Source organism: Arachis duranensis, chromosome 5 (assembly GCF_000817695.3).
Source record: "Arachis duranensis cultivar V14167 chromosome 5, aradu.V14167.gnm2.J7QH, whole genome shotgun sequence".
In the NCBI taxonomy this organism is placed as follows: domain Eukaryota; kingdom Viridiplantae; phylum Streptophyta; class Magnoliopsida; order Fabales; family Fabaceae; genus Arachis; species Arachis duranensis.
The window spans coordinates 35390687-35410653 of NC_029776.3; the positions used below are offsets into that span (position 1 = coordinate 35390687).

General features: G+C 36.4%; 1 long non-coding RNA gene across 1 annotated transcript; it reads right to left on the reverse strand.

Annotated features, from left to right (window-relative positions):
• Positions 1-16150: 16150 nt before the first annotated feature.
• Positions 16151-18185, reverse strand: LOC127747455 (uncharacterized). Its single transcript, XR_008009283.1, has 3 exons — positions 18028-18185; positions 16709-16774; positions 16151-16183 (listed from the first exon to the last, which is right to left on the reverse strand). It is a non-coding gene; the product is annotated as an uncharacterized LOC127747455 (long non-coding RNA).
• Between the last annotated feature and the right edge of the window lie 1782 nt (positions 18186-19967).

Consider the following 19967-nt stretch of genomic DNA (forward strand, 5'->3'; position numbering starts at 1 on the left):
TTTTATGGGATATGGTTTAAGGTTTAGGGTTTAGGGTTTTGTGTTTAGGGTTTATGGTTTATGGTAAAAGGGTTTGTGGTTTAGGGTTTATGGTTTATGGTTTATGGTTTAGGGTTTAGGGTTTTGGGTTTAGGTTTTAGGTTTTATGGTTTAGGTTCTAGGGTTTTCGGTTTTGGGTTTAGGGGTTACGGTTAAGGATTAGGGTTTAGGTTTTATGGTTTAGGGTTTATGGTTTATGGTTTATGATTTAGGGTCTTGGGTTTTGGGTTTATATTTTAGGGTTAGGGTTCATGGTTTAGGATTAGGATTTAGGGTTTAGGGTTTAGTCCTTCGGGTTGTGTTTAAGGTTTAGAGTTTGGGATTTTGAGTTTTGGGTTTAGCTTTTTGGGTTTAGGGTTCATGGTTTAGGGTTTGTGTTTTATGGTTTAGGATTTCGGTTTTATGGCTTAGGGTTTAAGGTTTATAGTTTATGGTTTAAGGTTTAGGATTTTTGGTTTTGGGTTTAGGGTTTATGGTTTAGGGTTTAGGATTTATGGTTTAAGGTTTATGGTTTCGTATTTTGGGTTTAGGGTTTACTGTCTATGGTTTAAGGCTTAAAGTTTAGGGTTTTAGGTTTATGGTTTTGGGTTTTGGGTTTAGGGTTGATGGTTGATGGTTTATGGTTTAGAGTTTAGGGTTTATGATTTATGGTTTATGGTTTATGGTTTAGGGTTTAGGGTTTACTGTTTATGGTTTATGGTTTAGGGTTTATGGTTTAAGGTTTGGGGTTTAGGGTTTATGGTTGATGGTTTAGGGTTTATGGTTTGAGATTTATGATTTAGTGTTTTGGGTTTAGGATTTAGGGACTATGGTTTATGGTTTAGGGTTTTGGGGTTAGGGTTTAGGGTTTTGGGTTGGGTTTATGGTTTTGGGTTTGGATTTAAGGGTTTAGCGTTTATGGTTTAGGGTTTGTGGCTTAGGGTTTAGTGTTTAGGGTTTAGGGTTTAGGGTTTTGGGTTTGGGATTTAGGTTTTAGGTTTTATGGTTTATGGTTTATGGATTACGGTTTATGGTTTAGGGCTTAGGGTTTTCGGTTTCGGGTTTAGTGGTTATGGTTTAGGGATTAGGGTTTAGGATTTTGGGTTTACGGTTTAGGGTTTAGGTTTTATGGTTTAGGGTTTATGGTTTATGGTTTATGATTTAGGGTCTTGGGTTTTGGGTTTATATTTTAGGGTTAGGGTTCATGGTTTAGGATTAGGATTTAGGGTTTAGGGTTTAGTCCTTCGGGTTGTGTTTAAGGTTTAGAGTTTGGGATTTTGAGTTTTGGGTTTAGCTTTTTGGGTTTAGGGTTCATGGTTTAGGGTTTGTGGCTTATGGTTTATGGTTTATCGTTTATTGTTTATGGTTTGTGGTTTAGGGTTTAGGGTTTAGGGTTTGGGGTTTAGGTTTTATGGTTGAGGGTTTAGGGTTTATGGTTTAAGGTTTAGGATTTAGTGTTTTGGGTTTAGGGTCTAGGGACTATGGTTTAGGGTTTAGGGTTTTAGGTTTATGGTTTTGGGTTTTGGGTTTAGGGTTGATGGTTGATGGTTTATGGTTTAGAGTTTAGGGTTTATGATTTATGGTTTATGGTTTATGGTTTAGGGTTTAGGGTTTACTGTTTATGGTTTATGGTTTAGGGTTTAGGGTTTAAGGTTTGGGGTTTAGGGTTTATGGTTGATGGTTTAGGGTTTATGGTTTGAGATTTATGATTTAGTGTTTTGGGTTTAGGATTTAGGGACTATGGTTTATGGTTTAGGGTTTTGGGGTTAGGGTTTAGGGTTTTGGGTTTGCTTTTATGGTTTAGGGTTTAGGGTTTATTGTTTATGGTTTAGGGTTTAGTGTCTAGGCTTAGGGTTTAGAATTTATGGTTTATGGTTTATGGTTTAGGATTTAGGATTTAGGGTTTAGTGTTTGTGGGTTAAGGTTTAGGATTTGGGTTTATGGTTTTGGGTTTGGATTTAAGGGTTTAGCGTTTATGGTTTAGGGTTTGTGGCTTAGGGTTTAGTGTTTAGGGTTTAGGGTTTAGGGTTTTGGGTTTGGGATTTAGGTTTTAGGTTTTATGGTTTATGGTTTATGGATTACGGTTTATGGTTTAGGGCTTAGGGTTTTCGGTTTCGGGTTTAGTGGTTATGGTTTAGGGATTAGGGTTTAGGATTTTGGGTTTACGGTTTAGGGTTTAGGTTTTATGGTTTAGGGTTTATGGTTTACAGTTTAGGGTTTACGATTTAGGGTTTAGGGTTTTGGGTTTATGGTTTGGGGTTAGGGTTTATTGTTTATGGTTTAGGGTTTAGAGTTTAGGGTTTAGGCCTTAGGGTTTAACGTTTAGTGTTTGTAGATTAGGTTTTAGGGTTTGTGTTTTATGGTTTTGTGTTTGTGGGGTTGTGTTTAGGGTTTTGGGGTTTGTGTTTAGCTTTTAGGGTTTAGGGTTCATGGTTTAGGGTTTGTGGCTTATGGTTTATGGTTTATCGTTTATTGTTTATGGTTTGTGGTTTAGGGTTTAGGGTTTAGGGTTTGGGGTTTAGGTTTTATGGTTGAGGGTTTAGGGTTTATGGTTTAAGGTTTAGGATTTAGTGTTTTGGGTTTAGGGTCTAGGGACTATGGTTTAGGGTTTTGGATTTAGGGTTTTTAGTTTAGGGTTTAAGGTTTTGGTTTCTATTTTATGGTTTAGGGTTTAGGGTTTATGGTTTATGGTTTATGGTTTAGGGTTTAGGGTCTAGGCTTTAGGGTTTAGAGTTTATGGTTTAGGGTTTATGGTTTAGGATTTAGGATTTAGGGTTTTATGTTTGTGGGTTAAGGTTTAGGATTTGTGTTTATGGTTTAGGGTTTGGAGTTTAGGGTTTAGCGTTTATGGTTTAGGGTTTGTGTTTTAGGGTTTAGAGTTTAGGGTTTTGGGTTTTGGGTTTAGGGTTTTGGGTTTGGGGTTTGGGGTTTAGGTTTTAGGTTTTATGGTTTATAGTTTATGGATTAGGGTTTATGGTTTAGGGTTTAGGGTTTTCGGTTTTGGGTTTAGGGGTTATGGTTTAGGGATTAGGGTTTAGGATTTTGGGTTTAGGGTTTAGGGTTTAGGTTTTATGGTTTAGGGTTTATGATTTACGGTTTAGGGTTTACGATTTAGGGTTTAGGGTTTTGGGTTTATGGTTTGGGGTTAAGGTTTATTGTTTATGGTTTAGGGTTTAGAGTTTAGGGTTTATGTCTTAGGGTTTATGGTTTAGTGTTTGTGGATTAAGGTTTAGGGATTAGGGTTTGTGTTTTATGGTTTTGTGTTTGTGGGGTTGTGTTTAGGGTTTAGAGTTTAGGGTTTTGGGTTTTGGGTTTTGGGTTTTGGGTTTATGTTTTAGGGTTTAGTATTTATGGTTTAGGTTTTGTGTTTTAGGTTTTGTTGTTTATGGGTTAGGGTTTAGGGTTTAGGATTTGCGTTTTAGGGTTTATCGTTTGGTGTTTATGGTTTAGGGTTTAGGGTTTGGGCTTTATGGTTTGAGGTTTTGTGTTTAGGTTTTATTGTTTAGGTTTTAGGGTTTGGGGTTTGGGGTTTAGGGTTTATGGTTTATGGTTTAGGTTTTATTGTTTGGGGTTTGGGTTTTAGGGTTTAGGGATTAGGGTCTAGGGTTTATGTTTTGCGGTTTAGGATTTTGCCTTTAGGGATTATGGTGTAAGTTTTGGGGTTTAGTGTTTAGGGCTTATGGTTTATGGTTTAGGGTTTATGGTTCAGGATTTATGATTTGGGGTTTAGGGTTTAGACATTTGGGTTTACGTTTTAGGGTTTGTGGTTTAGGGTTTAGGGTTTGTGTTTTAGAATTTTGTGTTTGTGGGTTTGTGTTTAGGGTTTAAGGTTTTGGGTTAGCGGGTTTATGGTTTAGGGATTGTGATTCAGCATTTAGGATTTATGGTTTAGGTTTTATGGTTTATGGTTTAGGGTTTAGGATTTATGATAGGATTTGGGTTTAGGGTTTTGGGTTTAGGGTTTAGGATTTATGGTAGGATTTGGGTTTAGGGTTTTGGGTTTAGGTTTAGGGTTTAGGGTTTATAGCTTATTGTTCAATGTTTAGGGTTTAGGCTTTAGAGTTTTTGGATTATGGTTTAGGGTGTAGGTATCTGGGTTTTACATTTTGGGTTTAGGTTTTATGGTTTAGGGTTTTGTGTTTATGGTTTATGATTTTGGGTTTAGGGTTTAGGGTTTTGGGTATAGGGTTTAGGGTTTATGGTTTATGGTTTAGGGTTTATGGTTTAGGCTTTAGCGTTTATGGTTTAGGGTTTATGGTTTATGGTTTAGGGTTTTGGGTTTAGGATTTAGGGTTTATGGTTTTAGGTTTTAAGATTTAGGGTTTAATGTTTATGGTTTAAGGTTTATGGTTTATGGTTTATGGTTTAGGGTTTAGGGTTTAGGGTTTAGGGTTTAGAGTTTAGGGTTTAGTGTTTATAGCTTATTGTTTAATGTTTAGGGTTTAGGCTTTAGGGTTTATGGTTTATGTTTTAGAGTGTAGGATTTTGGGTTTTACGTTTAGGGTTTAAGGTTTAGGGTTTAACTTTTATGGTTTAGGGTTTTCGGTTTATGGTTTATGGTTTATGGTTTAGGCTTTAGGGTTTTGGGTTTTAGTGTTTATGGTTTATGGTTTAGGGTTTATGGTTTAGGATTTAGTGTTTATGGTTTATGGTTTATGGTTTAGGGTTTTGGGTTTAGGGTTTATGGTTTTAGGTTTAGAGTTTAGGGTTTAAGGTTTATAGTTTAGGGTTTAAGGTTTTGTGTTTTGGGTCTAGGGATTACAGTTTAGGGTTTTGGTTTTATGGTTTAGGTTTTAGGGTTTATGGTTTATGGTTTATGGTTTATGGTTTAGGGTTTTGGGTTTTGGGTTTAGGGTTTACGATTCAGGGTTTATGGTTTAGGGTTTAGGGTTTATGCTGTATGGTTTATGGTTTATGGTTTAGGGTTTAGGGTTTATGTTTTTGGGTTTTGGGTTTAGGTTTTAGGATTTAGGGTTTATGGTGTATGGTTTAGGGTTTATGGATTTGGGTTTAGGGTTTATGGTTTATGGTTTATGGTTTAGGGTTTAGTGTTTATGGTTTTTGATTTAGGGTTTAGGGTTTTAAGTTTAAGGTTTAGTGTTTGGTGTTTGTGGGTTAGGGTTTAGGCTTTTGGGTTATGTGTTTATGATTTAGGATTTGGGGTTTAGGATTTGTATTTTAGGGTTTGTTGTTTGGTGTTTATGTTTTAGGGTTTAGGGTTTAGGGTTTAGTGTTTAGGTTTTATTGTTTAGGTTTTAGGGTTTAGGGTTTAGGGATTAGGGTTTATGGTTTATGATTTAGGTTTTATTGTTTGGGGTTTGGAGTTTTGGGTTTAGGGTTTAGGGTCTAGGGTTTATGTTGTGCGGTTTAGGGTTTAGACTTTAGGGATTATGGTGTAAGTTTTGGGGTTTAGTGTTTAGGGTTTATGGTTTATGGTTTAGGGTTTATGGTTCAATATTTATGATTTGGGATTTAGGATTTAGGCCTTAGGGTTTACAGTTTAGGGTTTGTGGTTTAGGGTTAAGGGTTAGTGTTTTTGCATTTTATGTTTGTGGGTTTTTGTTTAGGGTCTAAGGTTTTGGGTTAGTGGGTTTATGGTTTAGGGATTGTGATTCAGCGTTTAGGATATATGGTTTAGGTTTTATGGTTTATGGTTTAGGGTTTAGGGCTTATGGTAGGATTTGGGTTTAGGGTTTTGGGTTTAAGGTTTAGGGTTTAATGTTTATAGCTTATTGTTAATCTTTATTGTTTAGGTTTTAGGGTATATGGATTATGGTATAGGGTGTAGGATTTTGGGTTTTATGTTTAGGGTTTAGGGTTTAGGGTTTTGGTTTTATGGTTTAGGGTTTTGTGTTTAAGGTTTATGGTTTAGTGTTTAGGGTTTAGGGTTTTGGGTTTATGGTTTATGGTTTATGGTTTAGGGTTTATGGTTTAAGCTTCAGGGTTTGTGGTTTAGGGTTTATGGTTTATGATTTAGGGTTTTGGGTTTAGGGGTTAGGGTTTATGGTTTTAGGTTTTAAAGTTTAGGGTTTAGTGATTATGGTTTAGGGTTTATTGTTTATGGTTTAGGGTTTAGGGTTTAGGGTTTGTAGTTTGGCATTTATTGTTTAGGGTTTGGTGTTTATGGGTTGGTGTTTAGGGTTTAGGGTTTGGTAGTTTTGGTTCACGTTTTAGGGTTTATGGTTTATGTTTTATGGTTTAGGGTTAATGCTTTATGGTTTATGGTTTAAGGTTTAAGGTTTTGGGTCTAGTGTTTAGGGTTTATTATTTAGGATTTGTGGTTTATGGTTTAGGGTTTAGGGTTGGGGTTTAGTGTTTATGGTTTAGGATTTAGATTTTAGGGTTTATGGTTTAGGATTTAGAGTTTAAAGTTTTGGGTTTAGGGTTTGGGGTTTAAGGTTTATCGTTTATGGATTATGGTTTAGGGTTTAGGCATTAGGATTTAGGGTTTAATGTTTGTGGGTTAGGGTTTATGATTTGGTTTTAGGGTATAGGGTTTAGAGTTTAGGGTTTTAGGTTTTGGTTTTAGGTTTTAGGTTTTATCGTTTATGGTTTAGGATTTAAGGTTTAGGGATTAGGGTTTTTGGTTTCGGGTTTATGGGTTATGGTTTAGGGATTAGGGATTAGGGTTTTGGGTTTACGGTTTAGGGTTTAGGTTTTATGGTTTAGGGTTGATGGTTTAGGATTTAGGGTTTAGGGTTTAGGGTTTTGTGCTTATGGTTTAGGGTTAGGGTTTATGGTCTATGGTTTACGGTTTAGGGTTTAGAGTTTAGGGTTTAGGCATTAGGGTTTATGATTTAGTGTTTGTGGATTAGGGTTTAGGGTTTAGGGTTTGTGTTTTAGGGTTTTGTGTTTGTGGTGTTGTGTTTAGGAGTTTAGAGTTTGGTGTTTTGTGGTTTGGGTTTAGCTTTAAGGGTTTAGGGTTCATGGTTTATGTTTTGTGGTGTATGGTTTAGGGTTTAGGGATTAGGGTTTATAGTTTATGGTTTAATGTTTAGGATTTTTGGTTTTGGATTTAATTTTTATGGTTTAGGGTTTAGGGTTTATAGTTTAGGGTTTTGGGTCTATGGTTTAAGGTTTAGGTTTTAGAGTTTATCGTTTACGGTTTAGGGTTTATGGTTTAGGGTTTAGGGTTAGGTTTTATGGTTTAGGATTTATGGTTTATGGTTTATGGTTTATGGTTTATGGTTTAGGGTTTAGTGTTTAGTGTTTAGGGTTTATGGTTTAGGGTTTAGGGTTTAGGATTTATGGTTTATGGTTTAGGTTTTATTGTTTGGGGTTTGGGGTTTTGGGTTTAGAGTTTAGGGTCTAGGGTTTATGTTGTGCGGTTTAGGGTTTAGCCTTTAGGGATTATGGTGTAAGTTTTGGGGTTTAGTGTTTAGGGTTTATGTTTTATGGTTTAGGGTTTATGGTTCAGTATTTATGATTTGGGGTTTAGGGTTTAGGCCTTATGGTTTACGGTTTAGGGTTTGTGGTTTAGAGTTTAGGGTTTATGTATTAGGATTTTATGTTTGTGGGTTTGTGTTTAGGGCTTAAGGTTTTGGGTTAGTGGGTTTATGGTTTAGGGATTGTGGTTCAACGTTTATGATTTAAGGTTTAGGTTTTATGGTTTATGGTTTAGGGTTTAGGGTTTATGGTAGGATTTGGGTTTAGGGTTTTGTGTTTAGGGTTTAGGTTTAGGATTTAAGCTTTAGGGTTTATAGCTTATTGTTTAATGTTTAGAGTTTAGGCTTTAGGGTATATGGGTTATGGTTAAGGGTATAGGATTTTGGGTTTTACATTTAGGGTTTAGGGTTTAGGTTTTATGGTTTAGGGTTTTGTGTTTATGGTTTATGGTTTAGTGTTTAGGGTTTAGGGTGTTGGGTTTAGGGTTTAGGGTTTATGGTTTATGGTTTATGGTTTATGGTTTATGGTTTAGGCTTTAGGCTTTATGGTTTAGGTTTTATGGTTTATGGTTTAGGGTATAGGGTTTAGGGTTTAGGGTTTATGGTTTTAGGTTTTAAAGTTTAGGGTTTAGTGTTTATGGTTTAGGGTTTATTGTTTATGGTTTAGGGTTTAGGGTTTAGGGTTTAGGGTTTAGGGTTTAGGGTTTGTAGTTTGTCGTTTATGGTTTAGGGTTTGGTGTTTATGGGTTGGTGTTAAGGGTTTAGGGTTTGGTAGTTTTGGTTCAGGTTTTAGGGTTTAGGGTTTATGTTTTATGGTTTAGGGTTTATGGTTTAAGGTTTTGGGTTTAGGGTTTAGGGTTTAAGGTTTATCATTTATGGATTATGGTTTAGTGTTTAGGGATTAGGGTTTAGGCCTTAGGGTTTATGGTTTAGTGTTTGTGGATTAGGGTTTAGGGTGTATGGTTTGTGTTTTAGGGTTTTGTGTTTGTGGGGTTGTGTTTTGGAATTTAGAGTTTGGTGTTTTGTGGTTTGGATTTAGCTTTTAGGGTTTAGGGTTCATGGTTTAGGGTTTGTGTTGTATGATTTAGGGTTTGGGGTTTATGGTTTATAGTTTATGGTTTAATGTTTAGGATTTTGGGTTTTGGATTTGGTGTTTATGGTTTAGGGTTTTGGGTTTAGGGTTTAGGGTTTATAGTTTATGGTCTTGGGTCTATGGTTTAAGGTTTAGGTTTTAGAGTTTATGGTTTACGGTTTAGGGTTTATGGTTTACGGTTTAGGGTTAGGTTTTATGGTTTAGGATTTAGGGTTTATGGTTTATGGTTTATGGTTTATGATTTATGGTTTATGGTTTATGGTTTAGGGTTTGTGGTTTAGGGTTTAAGGTTTGTGTTTTAGGATTTTGTATTTGTGGGTTTGTGTTCAGGGTTTAAGGTTTTGGGTTAGTGGGTTTATGGTTTAGGGATTGTGATTCAGCGTTTAGGATTTATGGTTTAGGTTTTATGGTTTATGGTTTAGGGTTTAGGGTTTATGGTAGGATTTGGGTTTAGGGTTTTGGGTTTAGGGTTTAGGTTTAGGGTTTAAGGTTTAGGGTTTATAGCTTATTGTTTAATGTTTAGGGTTTAGGCTTTAGGGTATATGGATTATGGTTTAGGGTGTAGGATTTTGGATTTTACATTTAGGGTTTAGGGTTTAGGGTTTAGGGTTTAGGGTTTATGGTTTAGGGTTTTGTGTTTATGGTTTATGGTTTAGTGTTTATTGTTTAGGGTTTTGGGTTTAGGGTTTAGGGTTTAGGGTTTACGGTTTATGGTTTAGGATTTATGGTTTAGGCTTTAGGCTTTATGGTTTAGGGTTTATGGTTTATGCTTTAGGGTATAGGGTTTAGGGTTTAGGGTTATGGTTTTTGGTTTTAAGGTTTAGGGTTTAGTGTTTATGGTTTAGGGTTTATGGTTTATGGTATAGGGTTTAGGGTTTAGGGTTTAGGGTTTAGGGTTTGTAGTTTAGAGTTTAGGGTTTGGGGTTTGGTGTTTATGAGTTGGTGTTTAGGGTTTAGGGTTTGGTGTTTTTGGTTCAGGTTTTAGAGTTTAGGGTTTATGGTTTGGGGTTTATGGTTTATGGTTTATGGTTTAAGGTTTATGGTTTTGGTTCTAGTGTCTAGGGTTTATTATTTAGGGTTTGTGGTTTATGAAAGGGTTTAGGGTTGGGGTTTAGTGTTTATAGTTTAGGATTTAGTTTTTAGGGTTTATGGTTTAAGGTTTAGGGTTTAAGGTTTTGGGTTTAGGGTTTAGGGTTTAAGGTTTATCGTTTATGGTTTGTGGTTTATTGTTTAGGCATTAGGATTTAGGGTTTAATGTTTGTGGGTTATGGTTTATGATTTGGGTTTAGGGTATAGGGTTTAGAGTTTAGGGTTTAGGGTTTGGCGTTTATGGTTTATGGTTTAGGATTTAGGGTTTAGGGTTTTGGCTTTTGGTTTTAGGTTTTAGGTTTTATGGTTTATGGTTTAGGATTAAGGGTTTAGGGTTTAGGGTTTTCGGTTTTGGGTTTATGAGTTATGATTTAGGGACTAGGGATTAGGGTTTTGGGTTTACAGTTTAGGGATTAGGTTTTATGGTTTAGAGTTTATGGTTTAGGTTTAGGGTTTAGGGTTTAGGGTTTTGTGTTTATGGTTTAGGGTTAGAGTTTATGGTCTATGGTTTACGGTTTAGGGATTAGAGTTTAGGGTTTAGGCCTTAGGGTTTTTGGTTTAGTGTTTGTGGATTAGGGTTTAGGGTATAAGGTTTGTGTTTTAGGGTTTTTTGTTTGTGGGGTTGTGTTTAGAAGTTTACAGTTTGGTCTTTTGTGGTTTTGGTTTAGCTTTTAGGGTTTAGGATTCATGGTTTAGGGTTTGTGATGTATGGTTTAGGGTTTAGGGTTTAGGGTTTATAGTTTATGGTTTAATGTTTAGGATTTTGGGTTTTGGATTTAGTGTTTATGGTTTAGGGTTTAGGGTTAGGGTTTATGGTTTAGGGTTTAGGGTTAGGGTTTATGGTTTAGGGTTTAGGATTTATGGTTTATGGCTTATGGTTTATGGTTTAGAGTTTAGTGTTTAGGGTTTAGGGTTTAAGGTTTAGGGTTTAGGGTTTAGGGTTTATGGTTTAGGTTTAGGGTTTAGGGTCTAGGGCTTATGTTGTGCGGTTTAGGATTTAGCCTTTAGGAATTATGGTGTAAGTTTCAGGGTTTAGTGTTTAGGGTTTATGGTTTATGGTTTAGGATTTATGGTTCAGTATTTATGATTTGGGGTTTAGGGTTTAGGCCTTAGGGTTTACGGTTTAGGGTTTGTGGTTTAGGGTTTAGGGTTTGTGTTTTAGGATTTTGTGTGTAGGGTTTAAGTTTTTGGGTTAGTGGGTTTATGGTTTAGGGATTGTGATTCAGCATTTAGGATTTATGGTTTAGGTTTTATTGTTTATGGTTTAGGGTTTAGGGTTTATGGTAGGATTTGGGTTTAGGGTTTTGGGTTTAGGGTTTATGTTTAGGGTTTAGGGTTTAGGGTTTATAGCTTATTGTTTAATGTTTAGGGTTTAGGCTTTAGGGTATATGGATTATGGTTTAGGGTGTAGGATTTTGGGTTTTACGTTTACGGTTTAGGGTTTAGGGTTTAGGGTTTAGGTTTTATGGTTTAGGGTTTTGTGTTTATGGTTTATGGTTTAGTGTTTAGGGTTTAAGGTTTTGGGTTTAGGGTTTAGGGTTTATGGTTTATGGTTTTTGGTTTAGGGTTTATGGTTTAGGCTTTAGGGTTTATGGTTTAGGGTTTTTAGTTTATGGTTTAGGGTTTAGGGTTTAGGGTTTATGGTTTTAGGTTTTAAGGTTTAGGGTTTAGTGTTTATGGTTTAGGGTTTATGGTTTATAGTTTAGGGTTTAGGGTTTAGGGTTTAGGATTTAGGGTTTGTAGTTTGGAGTTTAGGGATTAGGTTTTGGTGTTTATGGGTTGGTGTTTAAGGTTTAGGGTTTGGTGTTTTTGGTTCAGGTTTTAGGGTGTATGGTTTATGTTTTATGGTTTGGGGTTTATGGTTTATGGTTTATGATTTATGGTTTATGATTTTGGGTCTAGTGTTTAGGGTTTATTATTTTGGGTTTGTGGTTTATGGTTTATGGTTTAGAGTTGGGGTTTAGTGTTTATGGTTTAGGATTTAGGTTTTAGGGTTTATGGTTTAGGGTTTAGGCTTTAAGGTTTTGGGTTTAGGGTTTAGGGTTTAAGGTTTATCGTTTATGGTTTATGGTTTAAGGTTTAAGCATTAGGATTTAGGGTTTAATGTTTGTGGGTTAGGGTTTATGATTTAGAGTTCAGGGTTTAGGGTTTGGCGTTTAGGGTTTATGGTTTAGGATTTAGGGTTTTGGGTTTTGGTTATAGGTTTTAGGTTTTATAGTTTATGGTTTAGGATTTAAGGTTTAGGGTTTAGTGTTTTCGGTATCAGGTTTATGGGTTATTGTTTAGGGATTAGGGATTAGGGTTTTGGGTTTACAGTTTAGGGTTTAGGGTTTTGGGTTTACAGTTTAGGGTTTAGGTTTTATGGTTTAGGGTTTATGATTTACGATTTAGTATTTAGGGTTTAGGGTTTAGGGTTTTGTGCTTATGGGTTAGGGTTAGGGTTTATGGTCTATGGTTTACGATTTAGGGTTTAGAGTTTAGGGTTTAGGCCTTAGGGTTTATGGTTTATTGTTTGTGGATTAGGGTTTAGGGTTTAGGGTTTGTGTTTTAGGGTTTTGTGTTTGTGGCATTGTGTTTAGGTGTTTAGAGTTTGGTGTTTTGCGGTTTGGGTTTAGCTTTTAGGGTTTAGGGTTCATGGATTAGGGTTTGTGGTGTATGGTTTAGGGTTTAGAGTTTAAGGTTTATAGTTTATGGTTTAATGTTTAGGATTTTGGGTTTTGGATTTAGTGATTATGGTTTAGGGTTTAGGGTTTAGGGTTTATAGTTTAGGGTTTTGGTTCTATGGTTTAAGGTTTAGGTTTTAGAGTTTATGGTTTATGGTTTAGGGTTTAGGGTTAGGTTTTATGGTTTAGGGTTTAGGGTTTATGGTTTATGGTTTATGCTTTAGGGTTTAGTGTTTAGGGTTTAGGGTTTAGGGTTTGGAGTTTAGGGTTTAGGGTTTATTGTTTAGGGTTTGGGGTTTTGGGTTTAGGGTCTAGGATTTAGGGTTTAGGGTTTGGGTATTATCTTTAGGTTTTAGGTTTTATGGTTTATGGTTTAGGGCTTATGGTTTAGGGTTAGGGTTTAGGGTTTTCGGTTTCGGATTTAGGGGATATGGTTTAGGGATTAGGGTTTAAGGTTTTGGGTTTACAGTTTAGGGTTTAGGTTTTATGGTTTAGGGTTTATCGTTTACGGTTTAGGGTTTAGGGTTTAGGGTTTTATGTTTATGGTTAAGGGTTAGGGTTTATGGTCTATGGTTTATGGTTTAGGGTTCAGCGTTTAGGGTATAGTTCTTAGGGTTTATGATTTAGTTTTTGTGGATTAGGGTTTCGGGTTTAGGGTTTGTGTTTTAGGGTTTTGTGTTTTAGGGGTTGTGTTAAGGGTTTGAAGTTTGGGGTTTTGTTGTTTGGGTTTAGCTTTTAGGGTTTAAGGTTCATGGTTTAGGGTTTATGGTTTATTGTTTAGGGTTTAGGTTTTATGGTTTAGGGTTTATGGTTTATAGTTTATCGTTTAAGGTTTAGGATTTTGGGTTTTGGGTTTTGGGTTTATAGTTTAAGGTTTTGGGTTTAGGGTTTAGGGTTTTGGGTTTTGGGTTTTGGGTTTTGGGTTTTGGTTCTATGGTTTAGGGTTTAAGTTTTACAGTTTAGGGTTTACGGTTTACGGTTTATGGTTTACGATTTAAGGTTAGATTTTATGGTTTAGGTTTTAGGTTTTATGGTTTATGGTTTAGGGTTTAGGGTTTAATGTTTAAGGTTTATTGTTTTGGGTTTGTGGATTAGGGTTTAGGGTTTGGGGTTTAGGGTTTATGGTTTAGCATTTAGCGTTTATGGTTTAGGGTTTAGGGTATTGGCTTTAGGTGTTAGGGTCTATGGTTTAGGGTTTAGGGTTTTGGGTTTTGGGTTTAGGGATTAGGGTTTAGGGTTTATGATTTCGGTTTTATGGTTTAAGGTTTAGGGTTTATGGTTTATGGTTTATGGTATAGGGTTTATGGTTTAGAGTTTATGGATTAGGGTTTATAGTTTAGGATTTCGGATTTAGGGTTTAGTGGTTGTGGGTTATGGTTTAGGTTTTGGTTTTATGGTTTAAGTTTTGAGTTTAGGGTTTAGGGTTTATGGTTTAGGGTTTAGGGTGTTGGGTTTTGAGTTTTGGGTTTAGGGTTTTGGGTTTTGGATTTAGGATTCAGGTTTAATGGTTCGTGGTTTAGGGTTTATGGTTTAGGGTTTTCAGATTTGGGTTTAGGGGTTATGGGTTAGGGATTAGGGTTTATGGTTTTATGTTTACGGTTTAGGGTTTAGGTTTTATGGTTTAAGGTTTATGGTTTACGGTTTAATGTTTATGATTTAGGGTTCAGGGTTTAGGGTTTAGGGTTTAGGGTTTTGTGTTTATGGTTTAGGTTTAGGGTTTATGGTTTAGGGTTTATGGTTTAGGGTTTATGGTTTACGGTTTAGGCCTTAGGGTTTATGGTTTAGTATTTGTGGATTAGGGTTTAGGGTTTGTGGTTTGTGTTTTAGGGTTTTGTGTTTGTGGGGTTGTGTTTAGGGTTTAGAGCTTGGGGTTTTGTGGTTTAGGTTAAGCTTTTAGGGTTTATGGTTCATGGTTTATGGTTTATGGTTTATGGTTTAGTGTTTAGGTTTTATGGTTTAGGGTTTATGGTTTATAGTTGATGGTTTGCGGTTTAGGATTTTGGGTCTTATGTTTAGTGTTTTTGGTTTAAGGTTTAGGGTTTTGGGTTTTGGGTTTTGGGTTTTGGGTTTTGGGATTAAGGTTTAGGGTCTACGGTTTAGGGTTTAGGGTTTAGGGTTTATGGTTTAGTTTTTATGGTTTAGGGTTTAGGGTTCGGTTTTATGGTTTAGGGTTTTGGTGTTTTGGTTTAGGGTTTATGGTTTGGAGTTTAGGGTTTAAGGTTTATGGTTTAGGGTTTAGGCCTTAGGGTTTATGGTTTAGTGTTTGTGAATTAGGGTTTAGGGTTTAGGGTTTGTGTTTTAGGGTTTTGTGTTTTAGTGGTTGTGTTTTGGGTTTAAAGTTTGGGTTTTGTTGTTTGGGTTTAGCTTTTAGGGTTTAAGGTTCATGGTTTAGGGTTTGTGGTTTATTCTTTAGGGTTTAGGTTTTATGGTTTAGGGTTTGGGGTTTATAGTTTATGGTTTAATGTTTAGGATTTCGATTTTATGGTTTAGGGTTTATGGTTTGGGGTTTAGGGTTTAGGGTTTAGGGTAAAGGATTTTGACCTTAGGGTTTATGGTTTAGTGTTTCTGCATTAGGGTTTAGGGTTTATGATTTGTGTTTTAGGGTCTTGTGTTTGTGGGGTTGTGTTTAAGGTTTAGAGTTTGGTGTTTTGTGGTTTGGGTTTAGCTTTTAGGTTTTAGGGTTCATGGTTTAGTGTTTGTGGTTTATGGTTTAGGGATTAGGTTTTATGGTTTCGGGTTTAGGGTTTATAGTTTATGGTTTAAAGTTTAGTCTTTTGGGTTTTGGGTTTAGTGTTTATGGATTAGGGTTTAAGGTTTAAGTTTTTGGGTTTTGGGTTTTGGGTCTATGGTTTAGGGATTAGGTTTTTGGGTTTAGGGTTTATGGTTTAGGATTTATGGTTTAGGATTTAGGGTTAGTTTTATTGTTTAGGGTTTAGGGTTTATGATTTATGGTTTAGGGTTTATGGTTTGGGGTTTAGGGGTTAGGGTTTAGGGTTTATTATTTTGGGTTTGTGGATTTGGGTTTATGGTTTAGGGTTCATGTTTTATGATTTAGGGCTTATGGTTTACGATTTATGGTTTAGGGTTTATGGTTTAGGGTTTAGTGTTTATGGTATATTGTTAAGGGTTTGTGGTCTAGGGTTTAGGGTTTATGGGTTGTGGCACTACAAGAAAACACGTCTATTGCCACGCTTTTAAAGCGTGGCGAAAAGCTGAAAAAGGCGTGGCGATAGCTTTTCGCCACGCTTTTTGAGCTACCGCCACGCTTTTGAAAGGGTGACCTATCAAAGGGTGGTGGTTGCTCTATCGCCACCTTTTTGGTGACCTATCGCCACGTTTTTTCTTTTGCCACGCTTTTTACAACTGGCCACCCATTAAAGCGTGGCCATATGCGAGAGATACGGCCACGCCTTAGAAGCGTGGCGATAGAGAAAGATACGGCCACGCCTTATAAGCGTGGCGATAGGGAGAGATACGGCCACACTTTGGAAGCGTGGCGATAGCAAAGATATACAGCCACGCTTTAAAAGCGTGGCGAAAGCCTTGTTAAATTAAAAAAAATATTTATTTTCCTTACTTGATCTTCATTACTACACGATATAAATTTTCAATCCTTTTTTATTACCAAACCTACAAATATAGTATGCAATTTTTATTACAAGACAAATCAAACAATAGTTAGTGACATATATAATTTACTATAATTGTTTTATACATTAAAAAACTAATACTCAAATACAAAATAAATCTCGAGTTCAAAGTCCAAAACTAAAAACCGAAGAAAAATACAAAAACAATACAAGTTAGAACTGCTCATAGTATATCAAATTACACTAATAGAGATGATCATCAACCTAAATACTTGGTAAAAGATCAGAATCAACCTAAAACTGCTCCACTTTGTGCACGTTCAAGTAATCCATTCTAATACTAGCCTGCAGCAAAATATCAAGAACAAATTGAACCAACAAAAACGATATATAATGATTTATAATGCTGTATCTCTAACTCATAATGATCAAGTGTCATTATCTTTTTAATATAATCTTCAAACTTCAGAAATAAACATGATTGGTTGAGATATTGATGGTGCAATGTGCTCAGATTAAGTGTATTATGAACCTATGTGCTCCATAAGAGTTGCAACCCCATCGCAAAACTGTAGTAGTTCCATCTCTTTCTATTAGAAATTTAGAACTAGCTAGCTCGATTTCTTTGTATCATAATGAATAATGAATATCAATTATCTTTTCTTTTTGTATGTGAAGTAATGAATATGATGCACATCAAAGATAGTTATAAATAACTAAGATATTAATAGAAACACAAAATCAAGACTATGTTATAAATAACTCCTAAATCAAACAAATACGCAGATACAAGATCCTCACAAAGTCAAAATAGTATATCTAATAGTACTATAGTAGAGAAGTAAAGAAGACTTAGATTACTAGCTCAACTTGTTTGGAGGCCCCAAAATCTGCAAGTTTAATGCAACCTTTATTATCTACAAGAATATTGGCCCCCTAAAATTGATTACAATTGAACATTAGTAACTCAAAAAAGGAGATCTGACATGCTAATCAATGATACTACAAGAAAAATCACATTATTATTATTATTATTATCAAACTTTGGTGTCAGGATTCAGAACGTTCAAGACACAACTCAAAATAAGAAAGAATCATCAACAGAAGCAATTGTTTATTAAACAGCAGCAGTAAATAGCATGTTTCCGAGGTTCAAGCAAGCAGCAAACAGAATTCATATGACTTAACCAGTTCCACAAACTGAAATCATTGCAGTTCATATAATATGGACCAAGCAACAAGCAAAGCAGCACTCAGCAACAACAAACCAATAAAAATTAATGAAACAGTAACACTTTCACAGCATCTATTTTGGACAATGAAAAAAAAATACAATAAACAGCAATCACAAGTCCAGAATTCAACACCAAAACAGCACAATAAACAAGTTCATCCAGGGCAACATTCAGAGGAAAGACAAATTCATTCCGAACAGCAGCAGTAAACAAAACAAAACCTACATCCACTAACCAGTCCAGATTCTCTAACCACCTAATTCAACTAAACTAAATTAGTTGAACTAAACAAGCTAAACAGAATGAGTTAAACCAGATTAAATGAGATGAAAGGGGAACCTGGGAAGTAGGGAATTGGAGCAGGGGAAGGGAAGGGAAAACAGTAAAATCAGCAGCAGCCAATGATTAAGGATGTAATGAGCATGAATGCATAATAAGCACAAAGAAACGCAACAAGGAAACGAGTTGCTAACACATGGCACGAAACAGCAACACTTATTAAACAGCAGCAGTAAATAGCATGTTTCCGAGGTTCAAGCAAGCAGCAAACAGAATTCATATGACTTAACCAGTTCCACAAACTGAAATCATCGCAGTTCATATAATATGGACCAAGCAACAAACAAAGCAGCACTCAGCAACAACAAACCAAGAAAAATTAATGAAACAGTAACACTTTCACAGCATCTATTTTGGACAATGAAAAAAAATACAATAAACAGCAATCACAAGTCCAGAATTCAACACCAAAACAGCACAATAAACAAGTTCATCCAGGGCAACATTCAGAGGAAAGACAAATTCATTCCGAACAGCAGCAGTAAACAAAACAAAACCTACATCCACTAACCAGTCCAGATTCTCTAACCACCTAATTCAACTAAACTAAATTAGTTGAACAAAACAAGCTAAACAGAATGAGTTAAACCAGATTAAATGAGATGAAAGGGGAACCTGGGAAGCAGGGAATTGGAACAGGGGAAAGAAAGGGAAAGATTGATGATGATGAGTGAATGGCCAGAGCAACACGGTGGCGGCCTAGTGGTGGCGCTGGGGTAGCGACAGTGGCAGAGGGTGGGTGCACAGTAAAACAGGGTCTAGTAGTGGCTCTGGGCTCGCAGAGAAACACTGGACATCGGGCAACCATCATTGTAAAGATTAAAATGCAAATCAGAAGACATCAAACAAAAATATCCCTGAGTTCACGTCAGTAATAGTTAGTCTTCCAAACTGACGACATTTCTTGGATTCAATATTTACAAATTGCCTAAAGATCAAACCCATAAAAGAATTGCTGCATTTAAAGAGAGGAAATTACAATATTGGACCTACCCAAAAGCTTCAACCTATTTGAATTCTTTTGGAATGTATCTTCTAGCTTTCTCTGCCTTCACAAGATGGAGTTAATACAAGGCACTGATAAACAAAGAAACAGAACAGTTAATTAAAGAAACAATTCCCATTTCCCACAAATTAAAGTTGAACATACATAAACAACACTTAGAGAAAGATTCATTGTTACAATTTTGCAGACTTAATGAATTACCTTCCTCGAAATACCCATGTGATGTCTTGTAAAGCCACCAAAGTTGTTTCCAACATGTCAAGGCCAGCCTGGTTTGCAAAGATAAACACCGGCACCGACTACGATCCAGACAGAGAATCATATATATCTTAAATTAAAGGCTTTCATGGAAATGATGAACTCTACTATGAACAAAACATCTGCCATACCTTCAAAGAACAGCATAAAATGGCATCCTGATGATGCCACAAATGTTTAAGCACTAACTCACCAATGAGAGAATCAAATCTCAGCAACTCTGCCCCCAAATAATAACTGTTATTAGAAGAAAAAAGAACACAAAAGTGAAGGGCATCATTAGATACTTTTCAAGAATGAATATTTAACAATAAAAGCTTGAACACAATACAACAGATGCAGACTTGCCTATAACTGCAGCAGATCCAGTTGGCTAGTGTAAGAGACTCTGGAGAACCAGGAGAGAGTTTTGAGCCAACTGCCGGGTTTATACCAGATGGAGAAATCGCCATGGCAACCCTCTGCACAGAAGGAAGATAAAGGAAGGCAATTGAAGAACAGAATGAAAGAATGGTAGCATCTCTTGTTTGTTTCTAGATTATATGGTTCAGTAAAAAAATTATAACCAACTCACATCATCCATATAAGAAGGCAGAACCTAAGGTATAAAATATAAGCATTTCATTTCCTAGTACTGTTTTACCATTTTGTCCTAAATCTTTGAATCTATCTATTCTGCCATTCCAGAAGCCATCTTGTAGAAAAAGCAACAAAAATAAGGGAATCCATACCTGATATTCAAGTAATGGTTTGACACACTTTGGTTTGCAAGAGTCTTCGAGGTATCTCTTTTGATCAACGGGTTCGTCGTCAGCCCTAAGTGCAGGTCAATAAATAAGAAAACAACAAATTAACATAGGATCAGATCCATGGGAGAAATCAAGTACAAAGAGAACAGATCTGACTGAGGAGACTTACATTACAGTTAGCGTTGGAAGCAGAGAGAGAGACGACACTGACGATGCAGAGGAGATCGGCGAGGAGGGCGACCCTAGTGACGAGGGGGAGACGAGGCAGAGGGGAGGCTAATGGCGCAGCGAGGACGGTGCTGGTGACGGCGGGGATCTGAGCTCTTCCAGGGTTGAGAGATGGGAGTTGAGAGTGACAGCGTAAGATCGAGTTGAGAGTGAGAGAGTAGTTCCGAAGCTTTCTTTGGGCTTATTAGGGTTTGGTGAAGAGATCATACCTTTGGAATCGGAGGGCATGGAGGAGAAGAGAGCGTCGCGGATACCTTGCCGTCGCCCATGTTTGGTGGAGCTTGAAGGTGAAGAGAGAGATGAAAAGTATGAAG